Raw genomic sequence first — 12,428 nt, 5'->3', positions numbered from 1 at the left:
GTTGAGAAGTTGATTTGCAAGCAAAACTGCTGCTTCTCCATTCCTTTGCCACTGAATGAAGCCTTTCTTTCTCCCTAACACTTGTTGCTGGGTCATCGGTTCTTCTGTGGGAGGAGTTTCCAGATCCTGGGTTCAGTAAAATCTACAGTCTCCTCACACATAATTCAGGTGGCACCTGTCTCCATGATTCTTACTTGATTTCTCTCCTCCACATCTCCTCTCCTGTTCTCCTTGTTCTTGAAGGGATATAATGAAAAACTTTAGAAAAGATTTCTTACCATCGGCCTTGTTTCACCAGTTTTACTCATTATCTTTGGGAAATCAGGCCCTTTCTTATGAAGGTTGTTTTTTCTGTTTGTTGCTGTTGTTGTTTGTTTGTTTGTTTTAAGTCTATGCCAAGCACTCAGTGACTTGACTTTGGATATCTGTAGACACTGGAGCTTCCATCTACAAGACACAGTCCACACTATATTATCTCATGGGGCACCAGGAAAGACATAAGAGAGCACTCCCTTTCCCTTCTAGAACTGAAATAGAGTAAATAAGAGGCAGAGTGAACTGCTCTGAGGCAGAAGTCTAGTGCTTCAAACCTTGAGGTTTGGGTGGTGGTGAACATCTCTATTGCACACAGAGGAGCCCCCTTTCCTGTGTGAAATGTCCAGGTTGAAAATAAGGAAAATGGCAGAGGTAAAGTGTGAGTATCAAGGGTAGAAGGGAAATTTTGAATTATAAAATGAAGAGGAAATGCCAATTCCTGAGAGCATGGGGAGACTCAGCCCATATCTCATCCACACGTGATAAGCAAGAGGTACCCTACAAAGGCAATTTGGATACATCACAGGTAATCTGCAAGGCCTCCTACAGATTAAGGAAATTAATGGGTTTTTGTTTGTTTTGCTTTGTTTTATTGTGGATATCCAAAGGAGTCTACTTGGGAACAATTATATAAGGACTACATTTTCTTCCTCCCCTTCTCTTCCATGAGATGGATACTTATTCATTTATAGTCTGCTAAAACAGTCATTGCAAGCTAGAATGATAGAAGGGATTTTGCAATAACATGGACAATACAGAGGGAAATTTATCTTTGTATTTTATAGCTGTCATTCCAAAGCTAAATAAGGCAAGCCATTTTTCTCATTTGCTTCTTTTATGTGCAGGTCCAATAAGAGGTAATGGTGCCAATCTTCATCCAGAGGAAAACAGATGCAGTCTTTATTCTGAATGCCTGAACCAGTGGCTTAGAGCAGTACAGTGACATTGTCATTATTTTGGTGGAACTATGGGTGTAAAGTCTAGGAAAACAGTATTGGGAAGAGGCTGGGAGGGAGAAAGGGAAAGGCAGAAAAGATCTTCCTAATGCCATCAAAGAAACTGAAAGGCATGAAGTGAGAATGAATAAAAACCTATTTTGTACCATCATCTCTAGTGTGTGGACATGTCTAAGCATATAATTTTAAAACTGCATTTTCTTTCTGCTAATGGATATTTCCTCCTTGATTTTGCGAAGCTTAACGACATTACTAAAGAATATAAAAATTTCTAATAATACTGGAGCATTGTAAGGTAGAATTCTCTCCAAACACCTACCAATATTGGCTAGAATAGCAGATGTTATCTATTTTGGATTTTCTGAATTTAAAATATTGGTCTATTTATGCTTTACTGGCTTACGTAGACATTGTTAGTTTGAATTATTTCTTGGTAATACAGGTGGTATTGTCATTACTACCTTAATCTCTTCAAGTTCCTCAAAGTTTTATCTCAATATTAAGATTCCCCATGTATTTTTATTATTCTGGTCATTTTTTCTACTAGTGACTTGGATGCTAAAAAAACTCACTAAAATTATTTTTAAAAAATGGCATTTTTTTTAATGTAAATACTTGGAAATTCCCTATGCTAAATGCGTGTCTCCTGTGAAAATGATTTGTTTATGGTAAGATGGCTTTGAAATCTAGGTTTTCTAAGCAGAACCTGAAACAAAGGTTTATATGGGAAGGAAGCAAAGGAGGCAAAGAAAGAGGGAACACAGAAGTGGAGACAGCAAAGACCCCTGAGAAGAAGCCCTGAGATTGATTTGGCCATCCCTCTTAGCAAGAGCGGCTCAACCCCAAGCCAGAGAAAGGTTTTGAGTCCCTATGTCGCTCTGCCCACCTCTTAGACTTCCTGTGTGTCATTTCCTCTATCTATGATGCTTCCTTCTGTCCCATCCCTCAGTCTGCCCACCATGTATATTTTTATAGTCTCAGTTCACGAATTTGAATGCCATCTACCAAAGAGGATTCTGTGTGCTTCCTTCTGCCTATTTCTTCTTAACAATTCACCTTCTTAACAGTTTTTTTTCTTTGCAGTCCTTATGTCTTGTAACTACTGAGTCCTTTGGGTAAGTATCGGTTTCATGTCCACCTCCCTCGTGAGGCACAAAGTGATAGAAATATTATGTGTTGCACAGTTCTAGTGACATGCTTGAATTTGGGACCCCCAAAAGACCACCAGAGACCAAGATAAATATAAGCAGCAAAGAGGTGTTTATCGTGAGCTAGCTCGGTCCTCTGGGCACACAGCAACTGGTGATGCTGAGAGGCCCCGAGCCCAGGGTTTGCAGCAGTTTTATGCACTCTTTGGGGAGGGCAGAGACTTCACATACATCCTAGCATCTCTTAGCAAATCATCACACACCGCGGGAAAATCATAAAACAACTCTAAAACATGATTAGCACATTCACTGGCGGGAACAAGTTGGGGAGGGGTGATTGGTCAGTACAAGAGGGAGATTCGTTTGAACTGATTGGTTTAAGCCAAGAGGGGTGTTCGTGCTGAACTACATGATTTCCCAACATGTTATCAACCACCATAAACTACTGGGAGGTCACCAACCAGCATCCCAAGTATTTTCCCTGTCTCTTGCTGATTGGTGGTTACTAGGGGGTTGCTATGGGTCCCCACCTAGCCTGACTGAGTCAGGAACACCTGGCACCAAAGATCTCTCCTGTTATTTGCAGACAAACAACTCAGCAGGGTGGGTATGGGCCTAGGAGTGCTCTGTGGGTTTATACCACGGACAAGGGCCACACCCCCTTCCTTGGACAGGCTTTGCTCTGAGGTAGAGGCTGGTTTCTCAAAAATGGGGTCACATCAGTTTCTCACTAGGTGGATGACTGTACTCAGCAGAGTCTTTTTTGAGATATAGAATGAATGAATTAAAGTGTCATTTTTATTTACTGTTTGTGAGTTAGGCTTACATCCCTGAATATAGATGAGTAAGACTATTTAAAAAGGAGACTACTGAATGTAGTTCTTGAAGAGATGCAGAGTTGTGGCTCCAGGCATAGCACTTGCACATAGTTTGACCACATTATGTATTTATGCAAGCGTTAAGAAGGCAAAGAACAAAGAAAGAATGCAGGAATGGTTAGAGTGAATAATTATCATCACATAAGTCCCTTGGTTGTTTTGGTGCAGAGGCTAATAATGCCCAGACCTCATTACTTCTGTGGATGAAAGTACTGGAGATTTGGTTTCTAGTTATACAATATTGCTAATTCTGAATTTACATAAAAATTGCTCTTCCACTGCCTTTACACTTAATTGAGGGGCCCTGAAGAATTGTATAAGCTTCCAATATTGGAATTCTTAAAATTGCTTCATTCTATTAATAAAAAATTGGCTTAATACTTTTTTTCCTAAAAACTCTACAATATTGACACATTCTAAGAGCTTCTATGTAGGTACATATTTTATTTCAGAAATATGTTTTGTAAAATTTTGAGAAAATAAATGTGATAGAAATGATATGAATAGCACAAAAAATGTTTATTTGCAAAACAATTTTACATTCTTTCTGGGACTTTTTAGCTGTTGGTTTGTAGAACAACCTTCCCTTCTGTACCAAATGCAGCTAAATAATGAATGTTCTTCAACAAAAAATTAGTGAAAAATCCAGAAGGGGACTTTTGCCACCAAGTACTGAAATAATGGCTTTCAGTTTGATAAGGATTTAATTATTCACGATTTTATCCAATCATTCTTCAGTCAAACTTAGTACACATTAATATAACAGAAACATAGCACTTAGTACACATTAATATAACAGAAACATTCTGGTGCTTATCATTTCTGTCAGGTGATTGTTTATATTATTAGCAAGGGATCTGAAAACTGATTTAATGAATCCTCTAATATGAACACAGAAACACAGGCTCTTGTAGGACTAGACTGGTGACAGAAGTAGACAAGTGACATGGTGTCTACATGGAACATGGTATGGTTTAGATGTAAGGTGTCCCCCAAAATTATCGCTAATGCAGGAATATTCAGAGGTGAATGGTTAGATTATGAGAGTAGTAACCTAATCAGTCCCATCCAGTTGAATGGACACCTTGGGTAATAACTGTAGGCAGGTGGGCCAGGGCTGGGGGAGATGGGTCTCTGGCCAGCATTCTCTGGAAGATTTCACCTTTTCTTCAGTCCTTTCCCCTCTCTATTTCTGGTCACCACACGCAGAGCAGCTTTCCTCCTTCACACTCTTCCTCCACGACGTTCTGCCTCACCTGAGATCCCAAGCCATGGAGTCGCCAACCATGGACTGAACCTCTGAAACTGTGAGCCCTAAATAAACTTTTCCTCAACTTGGCCTTGTCAGGTACTTGGGTCACAGCAAGGAAAAGCTAACTAGCAGTGCACTTTGTTTCTCCTTTTCCTTTTCCTCCTCTTTCTTTTTTTTCTTGTTTTATTTTTGTCTTCTTCCCCTTCCTACCCTACTTGGGAAGATAATTCTCCGTGGGTCTCTCGCATTTTCCCACAACTTCTGAGCAAGTGCTTGACAGCTTTGCATTGTCCTGGGGTGTTTTTGTTTTTGTTTTCAAGGATATTGGCATAGCGAAGAGCTTTGCAAGACAGATGGCATCTCTTTTCTGGGCAGAGGGAAGATCTGTTTTCTGGCCAAGATAATAAACACAATGTCTTCTGTGGGCAAAGTCTGGTTAGATTTGTTAGGAATTTCCTTGTAGGTTTGGGGTTTTCCTCAGCTGTAACAAACCCACTAAAACTACAGCATCTACCCAGGCTGCTCTGCATTGCCTGATTGGACTTTTTGGGTGGCGACTGAGAAGAACATAACATTTATGTCACATGCTGGACTAACTTGTTAGGTTGCACAGTTCCTGATTTGGCAGTTTCTGAAAAAAGAATAAGGGAAAGAAAGAAAGAAAAATAAAAAAAGCTTCGCCAGCTTGCATCCATCCACTGTTCCTTTTCCTGACATTTGGATGAAAATTGCTTTCAATGTTTACCTCTGAATCTTTGTTTTTGCTTTGAAAAGTGTTAGGGCAGAAAAACACTCATGGGGTAATTGTGGGAAATAAATGTATAGAAAAAAGTTATCTTGTCACACAACAGTGTGACATGAAGGTCTTCCTACTTGGTCCATTCCAGATGGCGGATCTCACTTCTATAGGAAACAAAGTTCAGTAAATCCTTTCAGGTTCTTTCTATCACCCTGTTTCTTTCCTTTTGATGAAATCAGTCCTTTGTGGAATCACATTCGTAATGTCAGACTTGCACTGCAGGTTTTGGGAACCCCTTCTGGAGTGGTTACTATGATGAACAGGGGAAAAGTTATACTCCAGGGGGTGTGTTTTGATTAATGAGAAATTTGATACTATAGGGCAAAAATGGAAAAATCACTTCTCCTTTCTCCTCTGGAGTATGCAAATTCTTTACCTCCCTTCAATGGAAGCCAGAGGACTCAGTGTATTCACAAGCTGATTTTCCTAAACTGCATCTCATTTGCAACTCATTGTGCAACCTGCAGCCAGTTCTTTGATTTGCATCTTTCTTGGACTCATTCCTTTTCTTCCTCACCTTCACTGCTCTTGGTTTGCAATTCTCAAACAAAGAATTAACACTTTGATCCATTCTTAGGTTTCTAGAAAACCCTAAGACATCTTATGTGTCCTTTATCCCACAATGACATTTATGTTCCTGGAAGCTGAGATCCAAAAATAATATAAGGATGAACTGGGAGTGGGATACCTGACTACCGTAACACGGGGCCTATCTAAGGGCCTCTTGTTTACACATGATTTAAACTGAAAATAATTTTTTTTCTCTAGGAAAAGGGAAAAGTGAACCTTTCCCCAGAGAGTATAATATTCCTTAATGGCCACAACAAGGTACATTATTTAAAATTACAAAAAAATTAATTAATTACATGTATGCAAAAAGTATACACCTGAGTAACTATGGTTGTGAGAGGCTTGCTAGGAGAAATGGGGATTATCATCAGAAATAAACTGAGTTTGCTTCTTAGAGAGTCTCAGCAATTTGAAGAATTTATTTTCAGCATTTATTTAGGAAAATAAATTTCAAATAAGCATGTTTATTTTAGAGAAAATTAGCAAGATAGAAGCAAGTTTTTCTGAAAAAACTCAACTAGCTATACTTTTTCATTGTAATGCATGCAGTCAGAAACAATATTTGCTCTCCTGAAATCTCAGGCTGGGTAAATTTGGGCAATGCAACATGGAAGTTTTGTTATTCTCCTGATAATGATATAAATATGTTCAGTGGAGACAGCAGCCAAGGTACAGACCAAACTGTACAGTTCACTGATGTTACTATTTGGCAGTAACGAATGTTCCCCTGGGTTCAGAATAAAGGTTAAATCCCTCAACCAAGCATAGAAGTATCTTTAGCTCCTGGTGTTACAAAGCTGGGGCCTTCTGGGCAACTGAGACAGAACAAAGACTCATCTTCAAACTTGATTCTACAGATCAAACCAGAAAGGTTTCAGACATGTTGCTGAGAGATACAGGAATGAGTTTATTGAAGGGATAAGGAAAGGAAAAGTGGATGCTCTCAAGGGAGATAATGGGGCCTCTCAGAGAGGAGAGAAACAGCATGCTTCTCCTGCACTCCAGTTTTATTGGGGATCCCAGAGATGTTTCCAGAGAGTTCCACCCACATCCACCTCTTGACCTTTGCCTGTCAACAGAATGACATCAAACTTTCACGTTCCCACTGCCATTACAACTCTAGGTCAGTCACCTTGGCCCATGCTGTCAGCTTATAATTGGATTCTTAACCATAAATTCTTAAAAGATTTTATGGTTACAAGGAGAAATTACCCTTATCTCCCAGAGTTTCAGGATCCAAGACTTCAGGCGTCTGTTCCTTCAGGGTAACTTGGTTTCCTCTTCTCAACATTATTTTGGACCTGCATTTCTCCTGCAGTTAAGAGGTAGTTTGCTGAGGAACGTGACATATCCTGTCCGCTGAGGCCAGGTAAATTGCTTTTTGGAAAAGAAAGCACATGGGGGTCAGCACAGTGGACCCAGTTCATAGAATTATTCTCTTAACCTCATGTTCCCACCGTCCGCATCTGTCTGTCCCCTAACACTGGTGACTACTCGTGCCTCCAGCCCCCTCTCAACATCACACACCTTACCCATACCCCATTGTTTTCTCTCCTATGGGCCAGGCAAGTTTCCTGTTGTCAGGTTCTAATTTCTGGAATGAATTTTCCTATCTTTATTCCTAGCTGATTCCTACACACACTTTAAGTTTTAGCTTAAAGAGAATTAACCACCTAGGAAAAGGAAATGCTGACCTCTCTGCCCCCCAGATGTGATGATAGAGCCCTCTGAGCGTCCTCTGTTAGAGACTGTGTAACAGTCTATAGTTAGTCTACGGTTAGTTAATGTGAAACATTAAAATGATCCTTGCTAGTGCCGGGCGTACCAAACCCTGTCTCTGTGACCAGCAGTAGTTTGTAGTGGTGGCCTGGTAGTGGCAAAGAGTTAGCTTCTCCTCTACCCATCACCACGGCAGCTCCCAACCTACCGTCACAGTCACCCCAACATCCTTCATGTGTAGAAGTTCTGGAGTGAATATTGAGTTCAAAACAACAAAACACATTTGGCAAAAAGAACACTGTATTAGTAGAAAAGGAGGAGATTTGAGTGGAAAAAAAAAATGTCTTAGACACTAGATATTAGGGAAATTTTCTGCAAAGGCCCCACTGGGAAAAAGTTCCCAGGAAGGATGGAATTTGACAGAATCACAGTAAAGATGATTACAAATTTAAGTCCTTTTGTATCTTTCAAAGGGCTCTAGCAAAGAAAACTTTTCCAATTATTTATTTTTCATGTTTACTACTTAATATATATTAGATGTTTCTAATTTTTTTAAAAAAATATGTAGATGGCTTTAGATGAAAAATAACAATCCATTTAAACGTCTTAAAAATAGGCTAATTCAGCTGTTTTAAAATAATCTCATTTTTTTCTAGACTGTCTAAATAATCCTCAGTCTTTTTATCTACAAATTGAGCACATATTTAAAAACATCATAGGAGATTGTAGCTTTTCTTTTTTGTACATTTCGTAGGATGGTGTAGAATCAGAAGCAAATCCTATACCTGTACCATGGACTCATTCTCTCAGATACTCGTTTATTGTGTGTCTATGCTTTTTTCATGTCCCCCCCCCCGCCACCTTTCCGTGGGTGAAAGAGGGAAGTTAAAGATAAATTATTTTTATTCCCTAATTACTAATGAAAAATATACTTAGCATCAGAGAAAATAAAGAAAACTTAATATTACGTAATAGGTTGGCTGGATGCTATGAAAATAAAATATATCTGAACTACTGTTCTGAATGAGTGGAGACCAAAGAGAGATCATCTCTTTAGGTTATGCAGGATCCTCATTGTATCCTAGATTTCTGAAAATGAAGCTATGAGGAATACTAACTGGACAGTTAGTGAAATCTTAATTCAAACTCTGTGTTAAGCAATGGTATCATATCAGTGTAAATTATATATATATATATATATATATATATATATATATATATATATATATATATATATAAATTCTGAGATGAGGGAGAATGGAAGAAGATCCTCATTCTCAGCTGACATAGCAGGATACGGTCTTTTTTTTTTTTTTTTTTTTTTTGTGTGTGTGTGTGTGTGGTGCTGGGGATTGAACCCAGGGTCTTATGCATGCAAGGCAAGCTTTCTACCAACTGAGCTTTATCCCCAGCCCCAATCATTTATTTTTTAACTCAGAGGTAATAAGAAACATGCGGTTTGGAGGAAAAAACTTACAAATGATAAATGACCTGGATTCAAGATCTGCATGAAGCACTTTGTGCTCTAGAAGGTGAAATGATGTGTTAACTGAGAAGCGAGAAGAATAATGTCGACCTCTTGAGCTGTTGTGAAGTTGCGTGGAAACTGCGTGTGAAATCACTTGGTAAAGGGAGAGGGTTGTGCCGTGTTGGCTCTCCACCCTCCTTTTCTCCTTCTGCTTCCTTCTCATCATCACCACTTGGCAGCTGATTCATTAAGCTTAGTTAAGACAACTTCAGGCAAGGATCATGGGTGTAATAAATGCTGTGAGTGAGTAAATATGGGGGTGTTCATGTGACCCTCTGACTGTTGGAATCCATAAATAATATTTAAATTAATCACAACATTGCATTGTGTGAATCACACTTGTTAAATCACATTTTGATTTCCTAAGAATTAATAATTCTGTAAGTGGATGGTGAGAAATAATTAAGAACATAATGGAGCCATGTTTGTTCCTGAAATTTAATGAGATCAGGAAACACTAGTAATTGTCGCCAACTATAAAGAAGAGTTTGTCTTAATAACAAGAAAAAAAATCCCGCACTTAACAAAATAAAAGGCAAAGGCAGATTTTTTTAAACAAAATAATTTTTCAAGATCACTTCTTTTCAAATTTTGTAACAGGTTTATATGCTCTTTATAAAAATAATTATTAACTACATGTGTGTGATGGTATGTGTGTGTGTGTGTGTGTGTACCATGTAGTTTGTGGAATATACTCTGTAGTGTTTGCACAATGATCACATTTCCTAACAATGCATCTCTCAGATGTATTCCTGTGGTTAATCCATGATTGACTGTACTATATTTTAGGGTAAGAGAAACAAATGTGCAATAGATAAATGAAGATAGTGGGATCCATACAATCCAGTGATGGAAGCACTTAGCTATTAAAGACTAGGGTATTAACTGTTTTATAGGATAGGGCTAGCGGTAAGAGCAGGAATTGGGTGTTTAGAAGGTTTAGAAGAATAAACTAAGTTTATTCCACAGACTGGTGATGGGGTTGTTCCCTTCTAGACAGAGGAATAGCATGCCCACAGATGAAGAGTTCCCACAGTGTGTCCAAAACCAGAACTCAGGGGGCTCCTAATTATTGGATCTAAAAGCAAGAGACAAGAAATGAAGCTGAAAAGGAATGCCAGAGACAGAATACCATAATAACTCCTTGAGGTAAAAAAATAATAATAATAATAATTAATATATATTAATAGGTAATAACCACTTTCAATATTAAAAACAAAAGCAGCTTTTACAAAGTTGTGAAATTTGACTACCATTTTACAAAATAAGTCACTTTAGCTTGAATATTAAGTCAGGCAATCAAAAATTTCCCAGACCTTTTATAGCCTAAATCTAACTAAATCTAATCTTTTTTCGTCTCATTTTTTAACTCCTCTTTACTTGTCTATACTATATTTGATCCTTCTACTACTTCCAATAATTTACAAAATTTTTACTATGTTAAGAAGACTCTAGAAAAAAGGGAGAGAGAGAGTCTATGACAGTAAGTAATCAATTGACATATCTCATCGGATGATTTTTGTATATAATTTACACTCAAGGAACGTTTTAGACTTTAAAAATTCAATGTGAAATGTTGGATTTCTCACAGGATGGCATTTTTTAAAATAACGTGATATTCTCTTAAGGGCAATTTAGACGTCTGTGTATTTGAACAGTTTTTTTTTTTTTTTTCCCCAAGAACTTCAGTATTTAATAAGACTATGAATTCTATCAGTAAAAATCTGTGATAATTATGTACACAGGGAATTAGCTCTTCAAGGAACAGCCATAGCATAGAAATGATAACTGCGTATGTTATCTTCTTGTAAAAAAAAAATGGAAAAAGTAATTTTGAAATTGAATACACCCACAATTGGTAATGTTCTTAATTATCCTCAAAATAAAGGATGCTGTCATTCTATGTCATAAGGGGACTGTAATTCCATCTAATCAAAACAGCCATCACTGGCTTTTCCACACACTTGGACCTACTTCCTTCCCTCAAAATAAATAATGTAAAGGGAGCTGTCTCTTTCTTAGTCTCGCATGGGCTGGTCAGTCCCAAGACATGGTGCACAATCCCCAGCCAAGGCTTTGGTTTCTGCTATAGACACTGCAAGACTTGGACTGAAACGAGTGCAGGTGTCCAGCCCGACTGATCTGCCCCACCTTTTCTGCCTCAGTCCTCACTGTGCTCTTCCTGTTGGTTGGACCCTACACGCCCAAGCACAGGAAAGTATTTCACAGTACAAGATTGTCACCCCTGCCTGTCATGATATGATATGTCATGTATGCGTATAATGAGCAAAGTCTAAGCCCTTTGAATGAACTCAGCCAGTTGCTACCCATCACCTGAGGCTGGTTTGGAAGAAGGTCTTCTATTAGCTCCTTTTGAAGATAGAGATCAAAGCCCTTTTTGCCTCCCTAGGTTTGGGTCTGAATCCAAGTGTCACTTGTTCAGTTTCTCTGTGTGAATGATCAGCTTTCCCACCAGTGTCACGTGTCCTGGGTAGCACTCTAGCCTTGGTGGGCCACCTCAAGTCCTCCTTTCTTCCCTTCTTTTCTCCTCCTCTTCCTCCTCCTCTTCTTCCTTCTCCTCCTCCTCCTCCTCCTCCTCCTTCTCTTTATTTTCAATTTCTTTTAATATAAATCCATGGGTGAGAAAGGCAGAGAAGGGGGAGCTCTAGATTATTTTCTACATAACAAGAGCCTGCACTCCATGTAGGTTTATAATCCAGCTTTATTCAGTAATTTTCAAGTCAAAAATGCAAAAGTACCAGGTTGGGGATATAGCTCAGTTGGTAGAGTGCTTGCCTCACATGCACAAGGCCCTGGGTTCAATCCCCAGCATCACAAAAAAAAAAAAAAAAATCACCAAACTCTTCCAGCAATAGCTTACTGGGTACAGAGGGTATGTATGTGTATAATGAGCAATGTCTAAGCATACCAAAATTGAAAAGAAATTTGCCTAATTTTCAACTGTTATGAATGGGAATGTACTTTTTAACATGAGAGTACATTTCTCTAATATTCTTTGTGGGGAAAAAACATTCCCCGTATTCTCAACCCACACATTCCCCCACTCCTTTCCTGCAGTCTGCAATCATCCTCCCTCTCTCCAGAGCCTGAGAATTTACTCCCTTCATTCCTCTTTTTGGCATTCCAGAGAATATGTTCTCTTCCTCTCTCTTCCCTTTCATATCATTATCATCCAGATGGACAACCTCTGGCTCCAATTTTCCTTCTTCCTATATCAGGTTCTGTCCTCTGATTACTTGCTA

General features: G+C 38.7%; 1 non-coding gene across 1 annotated transcript; it reads left to right on the top strand.

The window, feature by feature from the left end:
* Positions 1–11,929: 11,929 nt before the first annotated feature.
* Positions 11,930–12,003, top strand: Trnav-cac (transfer RNA valine (anticodon CAC)). Its single transcript has one exon. It is a non-coding gene; the product is annotated as a tRNA-Val (tRNA).
* Positions 12,004–12,428: the final 425 nt, after the last annotated feature.

This window comes from Callospermophilus lateralis, chromosome 4 (assembly GCF_048772815.1).
Source record: "Callospermophilus lateralis isolate mCalLat2 chromosome 4, mCalLat2.hap1, whole genome shotgun sequence".
NCBI classification, from domain to species: domain Eukaryota; kingdom Metazoa; phylum Chordata; class Mammalia; order Rodentia; family Sciuridae; genus Callospermophilus; species Callospermophilus lateralis.
This window is presented reverse-complemented; position numbering and strand designations above follow the sequence as displayed.